The sequence below is a fragment of the Zeus faber genome (assembly GCF_960531495.2).
Source record: "Zeus faber genome assembly, chromosome: 5".
Classification (NCBI taxonomy): domain Eukaryota; kingdom Metazoa; phylum Chordata; class Actinopteri; order Zeiformes; family Zeidae; genus Zeus; species Zeus faber.
In genome coordinates, this window is record NC_137192.1 from 34,049,234 (window position 1) to 34,072,161 (window position 22,928).

Consider the following 22,928-nt stretch of genomic DNA (forward strand, 5'->3'; position numbering starts at 1 on the left):
ACAGGCCTTATTAGTGCAAAGCTGCTGCTCGCGGCTGTTTGATGCTCTCGCTGCTAATGAGTGTGTGTTGGAAAATAATATCAATGTTCCACAGAGAATTGTCATTAATGACGTGTGGAAAACAGTGATGGTCATTGTTATGATAACAATGATGCTCTTTAGATGCACCAACCACTCTACCCCAGGGGCGATACGCCTCTTTAATCACTCATATCAAAATATCAAACTCACAATATCAAAGCGATACAACATAGTCAGACTCCAAATGAGCCATGAGGCCTTGGGAGTCCACCGCTCTGTGGAGTTCACCGCTCAGGAAGGACGGCACTTTCAAAACCTCATGATTGTCGGCTGAATCACGGTTCTTCCACCAGGAGTTTTCCCAATTCAAATATCATTTGTTACCATCTTTAAACGTTTCTTTGTCATCAACATTAATCTTTTATACTTTGCAGTCGTCCAAGTTTGAACCGTTTGTGGTTAAAATCAATAAAGTCTCGTTGAATCATTCTAGTCGATCGTAAATGCCATCCACCATTTAGAGTGAAGATTAGGTTTTAAAATGAAAAATAGAGAAAAAAAAGACAAGATCATTTCTGTTGAAGAACAGAGACGTGATGTGCACTCACCACTCTGGGTTAGATAATGTAAGAAACCACTTCAAGATAAGATAACACTTAATTGAAAAAAATGTAGGTTCTGGAAAGTTTTGGAAAGTTTGAATGCTTCGTCATAAAGTTGTAGAAGGATTCAAATGTACCTGGATGAGATGTTAAATTGTATAGATATTATATATTAAAAATGAATATCATGACACCAGATCGCTGTGCTGGGCTGTGTGTGTGTGTGTGTGTGTGTGTGTGTGTGTGTGTGTGTGTGTGTGTGTGTGTGTGTGTGTGTGTGTGTGTGTGTGTGTGTGTGTGTGTGTGTGTGTGTGTGTGTGCATGCGCACACACAACTGAACTGTATTGTGTTTTTATGATATAAATGTAGTATTCTGGATTCTGGATTAAAATTCAGCTTTTTAATTATTTCCTGTGAACTGAACTCTTTTCTCTTCAACCTTTCAAACAAACTTGTGAAACTTGTGCTTGTGTCGTTGAAGACGTGTCTGAGGAGCTTCTTGCATCAGAGTCTGTAGAGAACTAGAATCAAAGTTCAGTGTCATTAGGAAGCTGTGTACGTACGAATCAGCTCTTCCCAACAGACCTGCCCTTCAAACACACATCTGCTCCGTGGGGATCGTCGTCACGTCCATGGAGGAACTTCTCACCCTTTGAGGTTAAACTTTCATCAGCAGTCTTATCCAAGTTGTCTTGTTGTTCAAAGCTTTATTGAAACTTGTCTTTAGAATCATCTGAAAAACTTTGGAAACATCTGAATGACTCATGCATTGAAAATTTATTTCTTTAATCCATCAACCATCCAGTGTGAAAAACAGATTAGTACCCTTCACCAAAACTCCAAAAAGGATTTTTATATGAAAAGAAAGCTCCTAAAGAGCAGAGAGCTGATCTTCTCGGCTTTGTCCATTGAAAGCCAACTTTATTAGAACAGCACATTTCAAACAGAAGGGCAGCTCCAAGGGCTTTACATGAGACATGACATCAATTCAATTACAGCAAATAGGAATAAAAGCATCAAAATAAAATGCTAAAAAAATCAATAAATGCACTGAAGTGCAATTCAAAACAGGCCTACACACTTTGGTCGTCAGGTCTGGTCTTATAACTCAGTTACTGGTTATAAAAGGTTAAAGTGCAGGTTAAAACAGGTTGATTTTCCACTGAAAAGCACTTTGAGTCTGGATTAAAAGGTAGAAATCGTTGGGGCGAGTCGGAGATCTTCTGGGAGTTTGTTCCAATGATCTGCAGCAAAATATTTGAAGGCTCTTCAGAAAGAGATTTGAATTTAAATGTGAAAACCAATACAAACAATGAATGAAGCACCATGTGGAGCAGAAACATTAAATTATCATCCCTAACATTTGCAGGTGGTCACAGAGATGTCCTGCATCTCCACCCTGAAGCCTCTGGACACACTTTACAACCTGCTGTTCACTTTATTACTCAACATGTTGGATGGTTCATCACAACCTTCAAGAGGGAGGCTGCAGAACACTGTCTCCACATTCAAGGCCTTGAAACAAAAACTCAGTTTCCCAAAGCCCAAGGCAATGTCCTTGGGCATACACATGCAGTATATAGACACCAACACACATACACACGCACACACACACATATACAGTATATACCGTGTATAAACATCAACACACATGCACACACATACACACACACACACACACACACACACAAACAGTATATATTCACCAACACACATACATACACACACTCACGCATTCACACAGATACAGTATATATACATCAACACACACACACACACACCCACACACACACACACACACTCTTCATGCTGATGGTGTGAAGGAGGCCTTGATGTGTTTCAAACCACAAGCTGTTGGAAGCAGGAAAAATGGGCAAACGTAGGATCTGAGCAACTTTGACAAGGGCCAAATTGTGATGGCAAGACGACTGGGTCAGAGCATCTCCAAAACGGTACCGACCAAACGTGGTCTAAGGAAGGACAACCAGTGAACCAGCGACAGGGTCATGGGCGCCCAAGGGTCATTGATGTGTGTGGGGAGTGAAGTCTAGCCGGTCACAACAAAAATACTCAAATGTGCCTAATCGACAAGAGGTGAGGTTATAGAATAGTATTAGTTGTCCGTGTTGTATTAAATATACATTTAGATCCTCCTAAATGAAACTAACCCTAACCTACCTCCAGTACTTACCTGAGTGATGCTCTTTACCGCGAGTACCCTTTGCACAATGACATGGTCTGCACACCAGTTCCAGATTGAGGCCGGGCTTTGGCCAAGAAGGAAGCCTGGTCAAGGGATGTCTTCATTTAAAGGCCGCCGTCATTTTATTTTCCCATACCAATGCTGCTCGAGACTGTGCAAAGTGTTTCGACTGCAGCACATTTAATTTTTTACCATGGTATCGGTATCGACAAATTCGGTATCAAGAATGGTGGAATTGCATTGTTGAAAATTTAGACTTCATACTTTGTAATATGGTACCATTTTCCTCCTGCCTGGACATAACCATTGACCAATGGTGGACTGCGGTCATGATTGGACATACGTGGTCAGCGGTAGGGCTGTCCCAATCATTACAATTTATGCCACAGAAGAGATTCTGTAGCACAAATAGGTGAAAAAGTTAATGCTGCTATGATAGAAACGTGTCAGAACACACAGTGCATCACAGCTTGATGTGTATGGGGCTGTGTAGCCACAGAGCAGTCAGAGTGTCCATGCTGACCCCTGTCCACCTCTGAAAGCTCCTACAATGGACACGTGAGCGTCACAACTGGATCACAGAGGAATGTAAGAAGGTGGCCCGCTCTGATGAATCACGTTTTCTTCTACATCATGTGGATGGGCGGGGTTAGGTTCCGATGCAATGGAGCATCTGTGGGATGTGCTGGAACAACAAGCCCGATCCATGGGGGCCCCACCTCGCACCTTCCAGGACTTAAAGGATCTGCTGCTAACGCAGCTTTCCAGTAATCCACTGGTGATCAGGTCTCAGTTCCCCTCTACAGTCCCATACAGATACTTATAGGGGCAGGTGGTAAAAAGAAGAAAATGCACATGGACCCCCAACTCCGGTTCTAGGCATTTTCTGCTTTGGGCAAACGGAGCAGCACAGCGGAGCCGCTGTGCATTGTAGCTGCGCTGAGGTTCAAGGTTCGTGAGGACTTCCTCATGAATATAAACTGCCCAGACAATCCTCTACCTCGATACCCATTAATTTAAAATAAAAATAATAAAGCACGCCTGATAAAATGGGCACCGTGGTGGCCATGTGCAGGTATCTGATGCTCAATATGCAAATCTTGTGATACTATAGCAATATATAATATCATCTCATAGAGAGAATGCAGATTCTGCGATTGAATAAAAAAGTTGATAAAAAGATTTTTTATATGTTACACACGCTGCCCCCGAGTGAGACCGGTGCTCCGGCCCTGTCCGCGGTGCGCTGCGCGAGGCATGTGCTGCTGGCAGAGCCCAGAACTCCTGTAGAGGCAAGACAGAGCCTCTTCCAGAATAATGCGTCCGTTTGTATTATCTTTAACCTTTTTTTAAATCGAACGAGCATAAACCTGTGCAACCCTCCGTGTATGTAATCTATGTGCAAAACATTTTTATAAAAAATACATATCTGCTGAAACACTGCATATTTTTGGAATGTTAATTCAGATTCTAACAATTACAAGGACTGAAGTGAAATCAGTTAATCTTGTGTGATTCGAGGGTTTTCTTTTTGCAATTCAATAGTCAAGTTGTCAGGGTTCGCCCGGGTCCTACCGGCATCGGCCACTAGATGCCGCCACTACTGCCTTTTCAAGGTTGCTCTGCTTCACCTATTTCTGTTCCTGATTACCCTGCCTCATTAGGTTATATGTTTCACCTGTGTCTCGTTTGGTCGTCCCTATTTAGACCCTGTCGTTTGTGTCCTCGGGCGCTCAGTCTTGAGTTTGTCTAACCTCATGACAACGCTCTTGTTCCAAGCTCCTGAGACTGCTTATTTGTTTTTGCCCAGTTTTTTGTACTTGTTTTGAGTAAACCTCTATTTTTACATTTAGTCATTTATTAGACGCTTTTATCCAAAGCGACTTACAACTGTTCAAACACCGACGGACGCAGCCATCAGGAGCAATTAGGGGTTAAGTGTCTTGCTCAAGGACACTACAGCATGCTAGCAGGAGGAGCCTGGGATCCAACCAGCAACCTTTAGATCACTAGACCACCAGCTCTACCCCCTGAGCAACCATCCCCCCATTTTTGCCGCCTCTGCCTTGTTCTCTGCACCTGGGTTCACTCAGCATACCTCCTAACATGAGTAAAGATGTTATTCATATCAATTCATGCATCAGTCCATTTCATTTCATCATGACACGTAGGCGTGGCCGACAGGAAACAAATGTTTACATGTTGACTATATCCAATGTTGTGTTGGTCATACTATACAAAGATTTTATTGTTTGAGTTTAGTGAATAATATTCTAGGAGTTTCTTCCCACAGATAAGGGTTCAGGGAGGGAGACTGAGTCTTTTTGGCCGTGGTGCGCCAACATGCGATTTATTTATTGCTTTATTGCTTGCGATTTATTGTTCAGTGTCTGGCACGCAGGCCATAATTATACATACATCTGAGGATCTATTATCAATGTTGTGAAGAGTCCTCTAGGGCTCAGGAGGATTGGCGTACCACCCCTGGGCTGCTCATGAGCCGTGTGCCCTTCTCCCTCTGTAAAACAGACAAAACATTAAGAAAACTCCCTGCAATGATATGGTTATATGGTCGTGGTTGCGACCTCCGGTTTTATCAAGCTGGGGTCGGACCAGGCCTTCGCCCAAGTGGTACCCCAGATACTGTACCTCGTGTCGTCCAACAGCACACTTCTTTGGGTTGGCGGTGAGCCCAGCCCGCCTCAGGGACTCCAGTACAGTGCCCACATCCTCCATGTGCCGCTCCCAGGTGTCGCTGTGAATAATGTCATCTAGGTAGGCCGCGGAATATGCTACATGTGGACAAACATCAGCGACGCTTAAGTGCAGCTATGTCCGCCCTCACATTAAGGAAGTGAGCCACACTGTATGCACTGATTTATCTCCAATAAAATGTATTAAACTAAATTATTTTGTCTTTAATTATATTTTTATGTGTCTGTTGTTGCTGCTGTTGCTGCTGTTTCTGTTGATGCTGTTTTTTCTGTTGTTGCTGCTGTTTGAGTTGTTTCTGTTGTTGTTGCCGTTGCTGTTGTTGCTGTTGTTGCTGCTGCTGTTGTGGCTGTTGTTTCTGCTGTTGCTGTTGTTGCTGCTGCTGCTTTTGTTGTTGCTGTGGTGTCAGGGGCATTCTTTTGAAATGACCAGCGGACAACAATGTTCTTTCTTTGATTGTATTTCTTTGTAAACCGCATTGTGTTGCCCTGGTATGAAATGCTTTTTATAAATAACGTGTGACTTGACTTGACTTGACTTATACATTATAACCTGGAGCCACAACTATCACAGACCAATCGTGCCACCCTAGACCACCGTGCCCAAATTCACCATCTGCTTACTTCATGCAATTAATACATTTAAAAAACTACTTTCATATCAATCCAGTTTTTCTTTAAACTGTTTAAACTAGTTACTGTTTTCAGCAGCTGCTGTTACATGTGTAGTCTCCCAAGATTCAGTCTTTGGTCCAAGTTTATTCTCTCTGCACTTGCTTTCCCTGTTTGTAATATATTGCGTTTTAGTCTCACTCCTATGACGATGACACACAATTGCACCTATTTGCAGCCAGCCGAGGATTATTGCAAATTAACCCTCTTTTTCTGTGATCAGCCTTTACTCAAGATCCTAAATTCTTTGTGCCCTCTCTGACTTGTTTTATAATCCACTCATATCTTTCTTTCTCTCTTAGGTCACAGAAAATGTCATCCTACTCAAACAGGAAAGAATCTCTTTGACTGTGAACAGTGTGGGAAGAGCTTTACTACAAGGGGTCATTTAAAAGTACATCAGTGCAGTCACACAGTAGAAAACCTTACCTCAGTGAACAGTGTGGGAAGCGATTCAGTCAATTAGAAAGTGTCAAAAAAACATCAGCGTACACATACAGGAGTGTAACCTTACCAATGTGAAGATTGTTGGAACCGATTCTGTCAATAGGCCGATCTGAAAATTCATCAGTGTAGACACACGGGAGAGAAACCTTACCCCTATGAGCAGCATGGGAAGAGATTCAGTCAATCAGGGAGTCTGAAAATACATCAGGATACGCACACAGGAGAGAAACCATACCCTTGTGAAAAGTGTGGTAAGAGCTTTAATAACGGTGATAGTCTCAAGAAACATCAGCACGTTCACACAGAAGAGAAACCTAACCCCTGTGAGCAGTGTGGTAAGAGAAGAGTCAATTAGGAAGTATCAAAAAACAACAGCTTACACACACAGGAGCAAAACCTTATCAATGTGAAGAGTGTGGGAAGACATTCAGTTCAAAAGCCGTCCGCAAGAGTCATCAGCTTATACATACAGGAGAGAAACCTTGTGGAGAGTGTGGGATGCGCTTTGCAATAGAGGGTGGCATTAAAGCCATCAATGTATTCACAAAGGAGAGAAATCTCACCCCTGTGAACTTTGTGGGAAGAGATTCAGTCGATCGAGCTATCTCAAAATTTATCAGCGTAGACACACAGTAGAGGAACCTTACCCTTGTGAACATTGTCTGTAAATATTTAGTCACCTCAATAATCTCAAAACACATCAGCGATTTCACACTGGAATGAGAACATATGACTGAACAGTGTGGGAAGAGCTTTTGTTCTAAAAGTCATTTCAATAGACATCATCTTAGATACCAATTAGAGAGACTGCACCACTATGCAGAATGTTGGTCCCTGAACTACTGGTACCAGGTGGGCGGTCCCCGAGCACTGCACTGAGTGCCTTTTCACATCATGGACCCATTAGAGAAACTTCCCAAAGAGTATGTGGAATGTTCAAATTGGATAACACCAATGTGTGTTTGTGTGGAGAACAACTTTCTTCCTTTCAGTTTTCTTATTTGAACAACATCATGTTTGTGAGTGTTTTAAAAAACAAATAATCAATTCATACAGTTTGTGTCTCAGTCGTTAGCAGCTCACTCTGCATTTTTATTTTATTTTTATTTTCCTTCTTTTAATCGTTATTTTTTTTCTTCCTTTGTTACTGTGCAAGGAGCATATTGCCAGCGATGGCAAACAGAAGGAAGAGAAGGGATGAAGAATTAAAGCCTCTTTATGATTATTATTGAAGATTATTTATTTAGGTTCTTTTATTCGTTTATTCTTCTGGTTCTTCTTGTGGTTTCTTTGTTTTTTTTGTTTTTCATCCTGGTTTTCTTCTGGATTTTCTTTGGATATTTTTTTCTTTTTGAATTTTTGGGGGGGTGTTTCTGTGTTTTTCATGGTCTTCTTTCTTCACATTAACATCACCGTGGCGACCAAAGCAGATGTTATGAGCACCCGGCGACCACATCAAGAACGCAGTGACCAGTGGAAGTGAACAAGAATGTTTGGTGACACCATCGTGTCCATGTCACCGTCAAATTTTGAAATTTTGTTTCTAAAATCAGTAATTTATCAATTACTTGATAGCATGGAGTGCCCTAAAGTTGCCTTAACATGACCTTTAACCCTTGTTATAGGTTTCAATGTCTAACCAGTGAATACTTTTTCGGACAGAAATAGCCGGTGCTATAGAAGTGCCCTTCAAATTGTGAGAAATGCATATTTAACCTCCTCATCAAGTACTTATTTCAAGTGGTCATCAGCTCACTGACTATCATGACAAACTCGACCAGATATTTATACTTGGTTCCATTCAGACCTACTGATAGTGAAATAATCCCTTACGACCGTTACATGGGCCCTTTTCTCTCTCTCTGAGGTTTATTCAAGTGCTGACCCTTAAGAAAAGGCATCTAAACAGAGGTGGAAGAGGCCCTGGCAGCGAGCACAACCTTCAGGTAGATGAAGATCAGAGTCAGAAACACAAATGTACTCAGCACACCCTGTGGATTGTTAAATATGACTTAAGATTCAAGATGTTTATTGTCACTCCGGTTGTATAAGTACACTCTTGTGAAATTCAAATTCAAATGAAAACTGGTTGGGAGGCTCCAATGCATATAATTATAAAAACATGAAATAAAAAGCAACAAGGTATAACAGCACTAAAATGTGAAAAAGCAATAAAATGCTGTAGAAGCAATACATGTAAAATGCAGTATAATTGTGCAAATACAATCAATAGTCAGGTATTGCGTAGATGGTTAGATGCATTGGTGTGTGTGAGTGTGCGTGTGTCTGTGTGTGTGTGTGTGTGTGTGTGTGTGTGTGTGTGTGTGTGTGTGTGTGTGTGTGTGTGTGTGTGTGTGTGTGTGTGTGTGTGTGTGTGTGGACTTATTTCCATTGGTGCTTGTGTATTAGGTTGATATTATGGGATGGGATGGGGATGGTAGCTCAGGAGGTAGAGCTGGTGGTCTAGTGATGTAAAGGTTGCTGGTTGGATCCCAGGCTCCTCCTGCTAGCATGCTGTAGTGTCCTTGAGCAAGACACTTAACCCCTAATTGCTCCTGATGGCTGCGTCCGTCGGTGTTTGAACAGTTGTAAGTCGCTTTGGAAAAAAGCGTCTGATCAATGAAATGTAATTGTAAAAATTATGTCGTGGCGCCCCTGAGCAGCCGAAAGGGCCCCAAAGCCCCCCTGCCCCCCCCCCCCCCACCCGAGCTGCACAGACCCCCCCACGGCTGCAGGAAAGCCCCGAGCACCCCGCCCCGCCCCACCCCACCCCACAGAAGACTCCTGGGCCCCCAGAAGGGTAAACGCGTATCGATGATTGTTGACAAATTATATATAGACGGTCAGTTATACCGAGACTCCTCCACCACACCCTGGTTATTCTGATCATAATGTATGTATTCTTGTAATTCCAGTTATTATATACTGCAAGATGTAGGAAGAGGGCTGCTATCTATGTCAGGATTTAAAATATCGCTCACTCTCATCTCACCTCCCTAATCCCTCTCTCCTTACTTCTCATATCACTCTCACTCTATAATGTCTTTCACTTTATGTATGTGTAATCCGGCAATGTTCTGTGTTTTTCTTTGTCTACTCGTCAGTTGTTTGTTTTGTTATGTATCCCTACAAACCTCCTACAATACTATGGCAATGAAAAGGAATATAAAGGAGGACACCCCAGACTTATCTATGGGAAAGCATGGGAACGGTAGTATAGCTATTGCCTTGCATGCACTGTGCCATCACTCCCTAACTAGCTTTAATGACACCCATTAAGTTTGTTTGTTGGAATGTGAGAGGCTTGTGCTCACCTGCTAAACGTAGCAAAATCCTAACTCACCTCACCAAGATGAAGCCCAGCTTCTGTCTACTGCAAGAAACCCACCTCACTGCATCTGAGCACCTCAAACTCAAAGCTAAATGGGTTAATCAGATGTTTTCCACATCATACAACTAAAAAAAAAGAGGTGTATCTATATTGATCAATAAAAGTATCCCATATCAAAATAAAACCACAATATCAGACCCAGAAGGGCGTTTCATAATGATTAATGGGATTTTAGGTAACATCAAAATAACCATAGCTAATATTTATGGCCCCTATGAGGATGACCCAAATTTCTTTCACAATATATTTTCAAAACTTTTAGAATTTTCTGAATCAATTATCATATTGGGAGGAGACTTCAACACAGTACTGGATTCAAATTTAGACCGCTCTCAAACCAGAAATATTTCCAAATCCTGGCGTTCGTCAGACACTATAAAACAATACATGAGTGATCTTGCTCTTGGGGATTGTTGGTGGTCAAATAACCCACATTCTAGAGAATACACATATTACTCAACACCCCACCAAAGTTTCTCTAGAATCGACCTTTTCTTAACAAGTAACTCTGCACTGTCCAAAATCATTAATCCAGAAATCCACCCTATTGTAATTTCCGATCACGGGCCGATTAGTTTCATCTTGATAAACCAAACTAACCGGAACCCTCCTGGCAGGTGGCGGTTTAACACCTCACTTTTGACAGATAAAGAATTAATCATTTCTTTTCAAGAGAATGGACTTCTTTCATTGAACTGAATGACTCCCCAGAAATATCACCATCCTTACTTTGGGAAACAGCTAAGGCAGCTCTAAGAGGTAGTATTATTTCATTTTCCACTCACAAGAAAAAAAAAGGTCAAGAATGCCAAAATAAACTCGAACAGCGACTAAAGGAGTTGCATTCCCAACACGCCCACTCATCTTCCGAGCAAATACAAAATGAGATCAGGACAATTCCATCTCAACTTGAAACTATCATCCATCAAAAGCCACAATTCCTTATGACACGGACAACAGCAAATTATTTTGAATTCAGTGACAAATCAGGTGTAACGGGTGTGGTTAGGACCCAATTACAGCACAAAGACAGGCAGGAATATTTGGTAATGTCTTTTATTTGTAGAGCTGACGCAAGACAGGCAGCGGGCAGGCAGGATACATCATTGGGGACAGGCAGGTTCGATAACGAGGAGTGCAGTGCAGTAGTACTCGTCGGAGACCCCGTCCATCTCCAAGTCCTCCGCTAAATGGGCCACGTGATCCACATCGGAGTAGTTGGAGACCCCGTCCATCTCCTTGTCCTCCGCTAAATAGGCCACGTCCTCATCGGAGGAGGGACCCCCACGGTCGACATCCTCCGCCTCTGAAACATCGCTGGAGGACGCAGACAAGAGAGGTGGTGGGGTCTGCGGTCGGGAGGGTTGACCCGGACTGGAGGGCTGGTCAGGATGGCGCTGATGGAACCTCCTGATGAGGGTGTGGTCCAGAATGTGCCTCGCAGGAACCCAGGACCTCTCCTCCGGGCCCTAACCCTCCCAATTCACCAGGTACTACAGGCCTCTCCCACGCTGGCAGGAACGTAGGAGACGGCGGACAGAAAAGGCAGGACCCCCGTCAATGAAGCACGGAGGAGGCGGGGGAGGCGCCAAGGGGACCAGAGCACTCTGGTCCGGCTTAACTTTGGACACATGGAAGGTGGGATGGACGCGCATGGACCTGGGGAGCTTGAGCCGCACTGCCACCGGGTTGACGACCTTCTCGATCATGAACGGCCGATGAACCGAGGAGCCAGCTTTTTGAATTCCACCATAAGGGGGAGGTTCCGGGTGGAGAGCCAGACCTTCTGGCCCGGCTGGTACTCCGGGGCCTGGGAGCAGGCGACGGTTGGCGGCAGAGGCGTTGCGGCCAGCAGCTCGGAGGAGGGCGGCCGGGGCCCGGGTCCAGGTCCTGCAGCAGCGGCGAATGAATGCCTGGACGGACGGGCAGGAAGCCTCCTTCTCAAGGGCCGGGAACAGAGGTGGTTGGAAGCCGTAGGCGCACTGGAAGGGGGAGAGGCCTGTGGCCGAACTGGTCATGGTGTTGTGGGCATATTCCACCCACAAAAGCTGCTCAGACCAGGACAACGGGTGTTGTGATGTCATGCAGCGAAGGGCCGTCTCCATCTCCTGGTTCTTCCGCTCCGTTTGGCCGTTGGACTGGCGGGGACGGTGGCCCCCAGGCGCGCACAGAATTCCCTCCAGAAGACCAAGGCCAACTGGAGACCCCTGTCGGATACAACATCTTGCGGGATGCCATGGAGGCGGATGACGTGGTACAATAATAGCTTGGCGGTGCCCTTGGCCGACGGGAGCGTCGGTAGAGGCACGAAGTGAGCCATCTTGCTAAACTGGTCCACCATGGTCAGGATGGTAGTGTTGCCGCTAGACGGTGGAAGACCGGTGACGAAGTCCACGGAGATGTGGGACCAGGGGCGATGAGGAACCGGCAGTGGGTGTAGGAGACCAGCAGGAGCAAGAAGAGAGGGTTGGTTACAGGAGGTGCTGGTTACAGGTGGGGCAGGCATTGACGAACCCTCGGACGTCCTCACCCAGGGAGGGCCGCCAGAAGAGACGCTGGACGACCTCCTTCGTCCGCTCGATCCCCGGGTGGCAGGTGAGTCGGAAGTTGTGGGCCTACTGGAGAAACTCGGACCGGAGGTCAAGCAGGACGAACAGACGGTCGGGTGGACATGGTCCAGCTTGGTCCTGGGCGGCGGCTCTGACCTTCTCTTCCACCTCCCAGGTGAGTGTGGCAACTGGACGGGAGGACGGTCGAATGGTGTCAGGGTCAGCACAGCTTCCTCCTCCTCCTGGAACTGCTGGGACAGGGCGTCAGGTTTGATATTGCGTGACCCCGGCCGATAGGAGATGGAGAAATTGAACCTTGTTAGGAAGAGCGCCCAACGGGCCTGACGGGAGTTCAGTCTCCTGGCGGACTGGATATACTCCAGGTTCTTGTGGTCGGTCCACACCAGGAACGGCAGCTGGGTTCCCTCTAGCCAGTGTCGCCACTCCTCCAGGGCCAATTTGACGGCGAGAAGCTCCCTATTCCCGATGTTGTAGTACCTCTCGGCCGGGGTTAAACGCCTGGAGGTCGGAGGCGGTTCTCTGGGACAGAACAGCTCCGACTCCCACGTCGGAGGCGTCCACTTCAACCACGAACTGCTGTTCGGGGTCAGGCAATACCAGAATGGGGGCTGAAGTGAACTGTGCCTTCAGGGCCAGGAAGGTGTCGTTGGCGGCGGCGGACCACCGAAGCGGCACCTTGGAGGAGGTTAGGGCTGTGAGGGGGGGCAGCCACCGTGCTGTAGCCTCGGATGAACCCCCGATAGAAGTTGGCAAAACCGAGGAAGCACTGGAGTTGTTTGCGGGTGTCCGGGGCGGGCCAGGTGGTGACGGCGGAGACCTTAGTGGAGTCCATCCGGATGGTCCCCCTCCCTACGATGTACCCCAGGAAGGAGACGGACGGGACGTGAAACTCACACTTTTCCGCCTTCACAAAGAGTGAGTTCTTAAGGAGGCGCTGCCGGACCGTCTGGACGTGGTGGACGTGCTCAGCTTGGGATCGGGAGAAGATCAGGATGTCGTTGAGGTACACAAAGACGAATTTGTTGAGCATGTCTCTGAGCACGTCATTGACCAGGGCCTGGAAGACGGCAGGGGCGTTGGTGAGACCAAAGGGCATCACCAGATATTCGTATTGACCGGAGGGAGTGTTGAATGCCGTCTTCAATTCGTCCCCCTCGAACCCGGACCAGATGGTAGGCGTTGCGTAGCGTTGCCCCCTCCAGGAGTTCGAAGGCTGATGAGATGAGGGGCAGGGGATAGAGGTTCTTGACCGTAATGTCATTGAGACCGCGATAGTCAAGCCCCCACCGGGGATGAGGAGGGACGGATGATGCCCGCCGCCAGGGCATCGTTAATATAGGTGCCCATGGCCTCTCTCTCCGGGGTGGACAGGGAGGACAGGCGGCCTCTGGGGGGGGTGGAGCCGGGCTGGAGGTCGATGGCAATATCGTATGGCCTGTGCGGGGGAAGGGATGTCGCCTTGGCCTTGCTGAAGACCTCCCTGAAGTCGAGGTACTCGGTGGGGACCCCCAACATGTCGGGTGCGGAGCTGGAGCTGTTGGGTGGCTGAGGTGCGGCGGCTTGCTTCAGGCAGACCTGATGGCACGCAGGACTCCATCCCAGAATAGCCCCTGTGGTCCAGTCGAGGTGTGGGTTGTGACGCCAGAGCCAGGGGAACCCCAGGAGGAGAGGGTGACGAGGTGAGTGCAGGATGCAGAACTGTATCGTCTCGTGGTGGTTGCCGGACAGGAGCATGCGGATGGGCACTGTCTGATGGGTGACTGTCCCCAGGAGGCCGCCATCCAGGGCAGTGGCAGGTACTGGAGAAGGCAGGAGAACTCGACCAACACTCAGCTGCCGTGCTGGGTGTTATCGTCGATGATGTTAACAACGGAACCAGAGTCAATAAGTATGGCGAGGGAATGTGAGCCTTGGGGCAGGAGCAGCCGAGCCTGGTAGAGGGGGCATAGGTTGGAGGGGGATTTGGAGGTGTGGCTCACCAGGACCTCCTCCCTCACTGGCGAGCCCGGCCCTTTTACCGGACACCCGGAAATGTAGTGTCCAGCTGGACCACAGTAGAGGCAAAGGTTCTCCACCCGGCGTCTCTCCTTCTCCTCTGGGGTGAGGCTGGACCGGCCAACCCGCATGGGAGAGGTCTCACTCGTGGGTTTACGGGCCGGAAGAGCTGGCGGCCTGGAGGAACCTGGAAGACGGGTTGCTGGGCGGCGCTCCACTTGCCTCTGACGCCTCTCTCGCTGCCGGGCCTGGATGCGTCGGTCGATACGGGAAGCAAGCTCAATGATGCCATCGAGAGAGGTGGGCAGGTCGTGGGAAACTAGCTCATCCTTCACGTACTCTGCTAATCCCATCCGAAACGTGTCAATCTGGGCTGCCGGGTTCCACTCGCTCAGTCGAGCCTGGGTGCGGAAGTCGATTGCGTAATCGACCACGGGAGCGGGACCCTTGACTGAGACCCAGGAGACCACCAGCAGCATCGGGACCTCGTGATGTCACCTCGAACACCTTGTGGAGCTCGGCGGCGAAGGCGTGGAAGGAGGAGCAGGCTGGTGTGCGTCGTTCCCACTCGGCCGTTCCCCATATCCGAGCGCGGCCCGTCAGGTGATTTACGGTGAACGCCACCCTGGCTTCCTCGGAGGCGAAGGTGTGGGGCTGCAGAGCGAAGAGGATGGAACAGTTCGTAATGAACGGACTACAGCCGTCTGCGTCTCCGGCGTAGCGTTCTGGAACCCCCACCCGGGGCTCCAGGGAGTACCCAGGCTGGGCCGGTGCAGGTGGGTCCGGGGAAGCAGGCGGCGGGATGAACTGACCAAGAGCAATGGCGAGCTGCTGGACCTGGGCAGCTAGCTTGGCGAGCCCTTGCTCCTGGCCAGCCGCTGCTAGCCGAACGTCCGCTGAGGTGGAGCCTCGCACAGCCTCCTGGTGTTGGAGCTGTGACTCCACCCTTCCCAGGCGTGCCAGCAACTCGGGGTTGTGTGCTGGGTCCATTGTTGACCAGATTGTACTGTAACAATGGCCAAGAAAACTATATTACTCAATTGGAAAAATAGAGATAATCTCACCACATGGGTTCTGGGGCTTGGGCTGGGGGCGGGGGGTGGGGGTCGCTGGTATGGGTCTCAGGCCCCGGGTGGTCGGCGGGTCGGCGCGCCGCGGGGGTCGCCCGCCCCGCAGGTGGGGTGGCTGGACCTGCGTGTCCCTCTGCGTCCCGTGGGGTGGGGGGGGGGTGGCCCGTCGTGCCGGGGCTGGTTGGGCTGTCCGTCTGGGCCTGTCAACCCAAGTCCTGAACCTGGTTGGCTGTGCTAGGCGCGGGGCTCACCTTCTGTCATCCCACCGGGCGGCCGGGGTGCCTACCCTCCGACGCTCTTTGTGCGCGGGGTGCTTGTCGTTGGGGGGTCAGGCTGTGGGTAGGGGTGCCGTCTGCCGCCCTCTGTTCTGTAGTCCGCATGCTCGGCGGCTGGGGACTGACCAGGGGCCTGATGTAGGCGCGGAGCTGCCCGACATGGCGGAGGCACATGGCGGATGCACTGCGCCCTTGGCTGATAGCTGTGGGTTGGTTGCCACCAGGTACGGGAGGTGGGCGCACTGGGGCGCGTTTGGGCCCGGGGGGGATGGTGGTCCGCGTGGTTGCTCCCCGGCCTGCTGTGCCCCTGGATCAATCCGGTCGCGACTGGCCTATCCCTCCCAGTGCCAAAACTCATACTCAGCACATACACCACACAATAGATGGCGGGGTGCAGGCTATGTGGGTGAGGATGCGGCGGGAAGCTGCCATCTTGCCTGTCACGCTCCTGCCCAAGCACGCTTTTCGTCCGTCCCAAAATTTTAATCCCACTCACATTAGCTTCGAACGCACACGCATTGGCACACCAATCCTACTCCGAAGAACACTCCATCGATCCAGGGTCTGCGAGACAGGAGGGGTGCGAGTGATTTGGGTTCGACTTGCCTGAAGGACTCGCACCCCCAGCCCCGCAATTTTAACTGCAGTTACCAGCAGCACACACTGAGCACTGGGGTTTTCCGCGGTGGCCGGTCGCTGGCGGGTCGGTGTGGGGGCGTGGTTGGCCGGGGGGCGGTCGGTGGGCCCCTCCTCCCAGCCTGGCTCGAGTCCTGACGGCTTGCGCCTGGTGGCTTGGCTTGTGATGTGCTGCGACCCGGCGGGGCTGCGGAGAGCACCACCGGGTGCCTTCTAGGGCCCCTGGGACGACTGCCTGTCGTTGGGGGTGTGGTTTGGGGTGTGGGGGGCGGCTGTTGGCCTTTTTTTTTCTGCGGTGGTGCTTCTCTGCGGCAGGCGACCCGGGTGCTGGGGGTGGCGGAGGGCTTCTATACCTGACGGCCTGCCGGCATCGCTGGCGGGGGGTGTAACATTGAGGTGCCCCGCGCTGGGCACTTGCTGCTACGTGTATGGTCACTTGGCACTCACGCTGGGTGGGGCGCCTGGTCGGCTGCGGTGGGGCGGGCCCCCCACCCCCCCTTGTGCGGGGTCGGGTGGGCGTGGGGGTCTTGCCGGCCCGCCCATGGGGCAGCTCGGGCGGGGTGTCGCTCTGTCACTGTGGGGCCGTGATCCGGGCCCGCGGTCCGTGCCTTGCGCCTGTGGCCCGGGTTCTGTGCCGGCGGCTGCGTCTTGTGCCTGCACCCGGGGGTTGGTTGTATGTGTGCGCCCCTGGGGCCCAGGGCCTCCTCGTGCTCCCTAGGACTTGGTCATGCTCCCCGGGCTGGGCACAGAAATTGCTCCACGGCCCTCTGGCTTCTCTGGGGGCCCGGGGGTCTTCCGTGGCCGCAGGGCAGGGTACCCGGGGATCTCATGCTGCCGGGGGTTGTCCGCAGGGCTGTGGAGTTTGGGGGGCTTTCGGGCCCCTTGCGCTGCGTGAAGGCACCGCAACATAATACCGACCTTCTACACCAGTACCAATGGGGATAAGTCATGTACACTCACCGGTGGACATCTTACACACACGCACACCCACGCACGCATGCACACATGCACTCACGCACCCCTGCTTGGAGTGCACCCCAGCAACCGGGGGTGCTTTCCCCTCCTTTCCTCCCTTATTTACTGACATAACTTTGACACGAAGAGGCCACGGGACCAGTTGTAGTTCTAGTTTTCCTGGACCTAATTCAGTTTTTCAATACATGTTGTCATCCAATGTTCATGTTTTTGTGTAAATGTTGTTTGTTTCTATGTTTATTTGTCTCACCGTGGTGATTCTCCCCCACTTGGAGTAGTGATCAGTTGTGATAGATCCTCGACATTGAGTTGGAGCACCGGCAGACCTTGGTTTTCGACGGTGGGGGTGTCCGCCCGTCCTAAAGAGGATGTTCTCTGCCTTGGTTTTGGCATTGGCTTGTACCTTGGTCTGCCAGCTCGATGATTCTTTGGCGACATTAGTTTCGTGAGTTGGTCTTGCACCATTTCTCACTACTCACAGGAGAGGCCTCGTGAAGGCTGTCGTCTTCTCCCCCAAACCAGCTGCCCCCTATACAGCCCACCCTCAGAAGCTGGCCTTTTTGACCTAGGACTGGAGACGAGGGCGTGGCTATATGACACTGAGTTGGCCATCTGATGATATACGAAAGAAGAAGAAGTGATAGATCCAAACATGATGAATAGTTCTCCAAAGAGGGGGGTTGGTGGTGGCTCTCCATAACCAAAACTGTGCTCTTGTCATTCTACGGGGCATCCACAGGACAGAGTTATTGCAGCAGTTCTTGATGATTTAAGAATTAATAAAGAGTTGCATTGCAGGTTGAGAACTTGTCCTAACTCTGTCCTGGATGCAAATGGCATACAAATACTCTGTGTTGTATGCCCAGCATGCTGACAGCACAGGTAAAAAAAAAAATTAAAAAAAAAAGAAGACTCCTGGGCCCCCAGAGAAGCCGGAGGCCCGCGGTGCCACCCCCGCACCTGGCCCAGAGGAGCATAACCCAGTCCAGGGAGCACGGGGAGACCCCGCACCCCAGGGGCGCACACATACAACCCGGCCCCAAGCGCAGGCACTAGACGCAGCCGCAGGCACAGAACCCGGGCCACGCACTCCAGGCACAGACCGCAGGCCCGGATTCAGGCCCAGCGCCAACAGACCAAAACCCCGCCCAAACTGCCCACCCCCATGCCCACCCACGCCCCACGCAAGGTCGAGGCCCGCCCCGCCGCAGCCGACCAGATGCCCCACCGGGCCGGGTGGGGTGCGAGTCCTTCAGGCGAGTCAAACCCAAATCACTCGCACCCCTCCCGCCCCACAGACCCTGGTCTGGTGGAGTGTTGTTGGGTGTAGGACGTGTGCGAGTGTCTGTGTTCTAAGCTTGTATGAGCGGGATTTAATCTTTGGGACGGACGTGAAGCTCGCTGGGGCAGGAGCGTGACAGCCAGCCACATCCCCACCCACATAGCTTGCACCCCACCCATCCCGCTAGTCCTGGGCATATTGTGTGGTGTATGTACTGAGCATGAGTTTTGACACTGCCTTTGTGTTTCTATTGCACTGCACAACAGTGAAAGTGAGAGAAGCTGTTTTTTTATCTATTCTCCACTTTGTTCAGATTTCTCTACTTCAGGTTCTCTCTACACATCAGTATTATTTGAACCGCATGATTTAAACATATTTACTAAACATATCTCTAATTGTAGATGATCTATGCTTATATATAAACTTTGTTTTTAATATTTTTTGTACAGCAATGTTTACTGTTCCTAATTTATTTATGACTTATGGTGTGCAAGTTTTGATCTGGACGTTTGTTCAAGCACATTATGATATGCACCATGGAACGTCATTATTCTATCAGGTATTTTTTTATTAGAGCTGTACAGAGACATCATTATCTGTGTCTGTGTCTGTATTCTGATAGATCAGAGTACAGGGAGCACAGGATCAGGGTACTGCAGGGTACTGCAGGAGTATTGCAGGGGCACTGCAGGGGTACTGCAGGGTACTGCAGGGTACTATAGGGGTACTGCAGGGGTACTGCAGGGTACTGCAGTGGTACTGTAGGGGTACTGTAGGGGTTCTGTAGGGGTACTGTAGGGGGTACTCCCAAAATATAAAAAAAAACGTGTTTGAAATATTGGTGCTATTAACTGTCTAAAAGAACACTTACGACGCACGTACAGTTCATCATTTATGTTCATGTTCTGGTTTCCCTCCAAATACCAGTGAAGGGGGAACTCAGCTGAAAAAAGATCTTGAGGGTGGTTCACTGCCAAATAAAAAGTTAGAGAATAACTGACTGAACAATAGATTCATTAACATGGAAACTTGGAAAGATGGAAAATTGGAAACCTGGAAAGACTTTGGTCATCGCTGGATGTGAAAAGGCTCCGACAATAGAACAGAATACAACAGAACACAATAGAATAGAATAGAATAGAATAGAATAGAATAGAATAGAATAGAATAGAATAGAAAAGAATAGAGGGGTTATACTGCCAAATAAAAAGTTAGAGAACAACTGATTTACGAAGAATAGATTCCTAAAAATGGAAACTTGGAAACTTGGAAACTTAGAAAGCTGGAAACCTTGGAAGACTTTGGTCATCACTGGATGTGAAAGGCTCATAATTGAACAGAATACAACAGAACATAATGGAATAGAATAGAACAGAAGAGAATAAAACAATATAATATAATATAATAGAACAGAACAGAATAAAATAATAGAACATAACAGAATAGAACATAACAGAATAAAAGAATAGAACATAACAGAATAGAAAACAACAGAATAGAAAATAATAGAACATAATAGAACATAATAGAACAGAATAGAAAATAATAGAATAGAATAGAACATAATACAACAGAACATAATAGAATAGAATAGAACAGAAGAGAATAAAACAATATAATATAATATAAAGAACAGAACAGAATACAGTAGAACACATTTGAATGGAATACAACATAGAACAAAATAGAATAGAACATAACAGGCCAGAACAGAATGGAATGGAACAGAACAGAACAGAATAGAATAGAATAGAATAGAATAGAATAGAATAGAATAGAATAGAATAGAATAGAAAAATAGAATAGAATCGAATAGAATAGGAAAAATAGAAGAGAATAGAATAGAATTGAACAGAGCAGACCAGACCAGACCAGAATGTGATATAACGGACTAGAACAGAATAGAAGAGAACAGAATAGAACCTGTAAAGCTGGAAAACTTGAAAAGACATTGGTCATCGCTGGATGTGAAGGCTCTGACAATAGAATAGAACATAATAGAACAGAAAATAATAGAACAGAACAGAATAGAATGTAATACAATAGAATAGAACATACTAGAACAGAAAACCATATAATGGAATAGAATAGAATACAACAGAACAGGGTAGAATTGAATCGAGTACAAATTCACAGTACTAAATATAATAGATCAGAAAATAATAGAATAGAACAGAACGGAATAGAATAGAACACAATAGAACAAAATAGAACGGAATAGTGTAGAATATAATTGAATAGAATATCATAGCATAGAACAGAATAGAGCATAAGAGAACAGAATAGAGCAGAATATAATCGATTAGAATAGAATAAAATCGAATGGAACCGACCAGAACAAAATACAATAGATCAGAAAGTAATAGAATAGAACAGAGCATAGTATAACAGAATAGAAGAAATAAAAGATTAAATTATACTAGAAAGTGACATTACAGAATAGAATAAAATAGAATATAACAGAATAGGGCAGAATAGAACATAAGAGAATAGAAAACAACAGAATAGAACAGAACAGAATAGAATAGAAAATAATAGAATAGAACAGAACAGAACACCGCAGAATAGAAAAGAATAGAATAGAACTGAATAGAAGAATAGAATAGAATAGAATAGAATAGAATAGAATTGAATAGAATAGAACAGAATGAAATAGAATAGAACATAGTGGAATGGAATAGAACAGAATAGAGCAGAATAAAATAGAATAGAACCGAAGATAACAGAATACTAACATAATAGAATTGAACAGAATAGAATGGAACAGAACTGAACAGAATAAAACAGAATAGAATACAACAGGATAGAAGAGAGCAGAATAGAATATAACATAATAGAACAGAATAGAAAGGAATAGAATAGAACACAACACAACACAACAGAATAAAACATAATAGAATATAATATAACAGAATAGAATAGAATAGAATAGAATAGAATAGAATAGAATAGAGCAGAAAAGAACATAAAATAATAGAATAGAAGAGACCATACTAGAACAGAAAAGCATATAATAGAATACAATACAACAGAACAGGATAAAAGAGAATAGAATCGAATACAAATGAATAGTGCTAAATCCAATAGATCAGAAAATAATAGATTTGAACAGAACAACATAGAATAGAATAGAATAGAACACAATAGAACAGAATAGAACGGAAAGGTATAGAATATAATAGAATAGAATATCATAGCGTTGTTCAGAATAGAACATAAGAGAACAGAATAGAGCAGAATATAACAGAATAGAATAGAAAAGAATATATAAGAATAGACTAGAACATAACATAAGAATAGAACAAAATAGAGCAGAATAGAGCAGTATTGGATAGAACAGATGTTAAAAGAACATAATAGAGCAGACTAAAATAGAATATAATGGAACCTAATAGAATAGAATAGAATACAACATAATAGAATAGCAAAGAAACATATATTTAAACAGAACAGAATAGCATATAACAGAATATATGAGAACCGAATAGAATAGAACAGAATATAGCAGAATATAATAGAACACAATGCAATACAATACAATTTAATATAAAATAATAGAATAGAACAGAATATAATATAATAGCAAAGAACAGAATAGCATATAACAGAACAAAATGGAATAGAATAGAAAAGAATAGACTAGAATATACTAGGACAGAATATAATAGAACAGAATAGAAGAGGATATAATACACGAAATGGAAAAAAATATGATAGAATATAAAAGAACTGAATATAAAATAATAGCAAAGAATAGAATAGATTAGAATAGCATAGAATAGAATAGAACAGAATAGAATAGAATATAAAAAATATAATAGAACAGAATAGATTAAACAGAAAAGAATAGAATCTAACCGAATTGTTAGGCCCACGGCCTCCCAGCGCCACTAGAGGCCGCCCTCGCCCCATCTGCAGCTCCCTACTCAAGCCCGATTGCACACACCTGGGATCAATTACCTGCACAGTATTTAGTCCCAGCTTCCCAGTCATTCCTTGCCAGACCGTCAACTAACTTACCTGAGTTGTATCGCTATTGGGTTCCAAGTTCCTAGTCCTAGTTTATGTCTCGTTGTC

General features: G+C 46.9%; 1 protein-coding gene across 1 annotated transcript in view; it reads right to left on the reverse strand.

Annotated features, from left to right (window-relative positions):
- LOC307230730 (odorant receptor 131-2-like) overlaps positions 1–22,928 on the reverse strand; it is a gene marked incomplete at both ends in the record, with an annotated part of 41,354 nt that overhangs the window by 46 nt on the left and 18,380 nt on the right. The window lies entirely within an intron of this gene.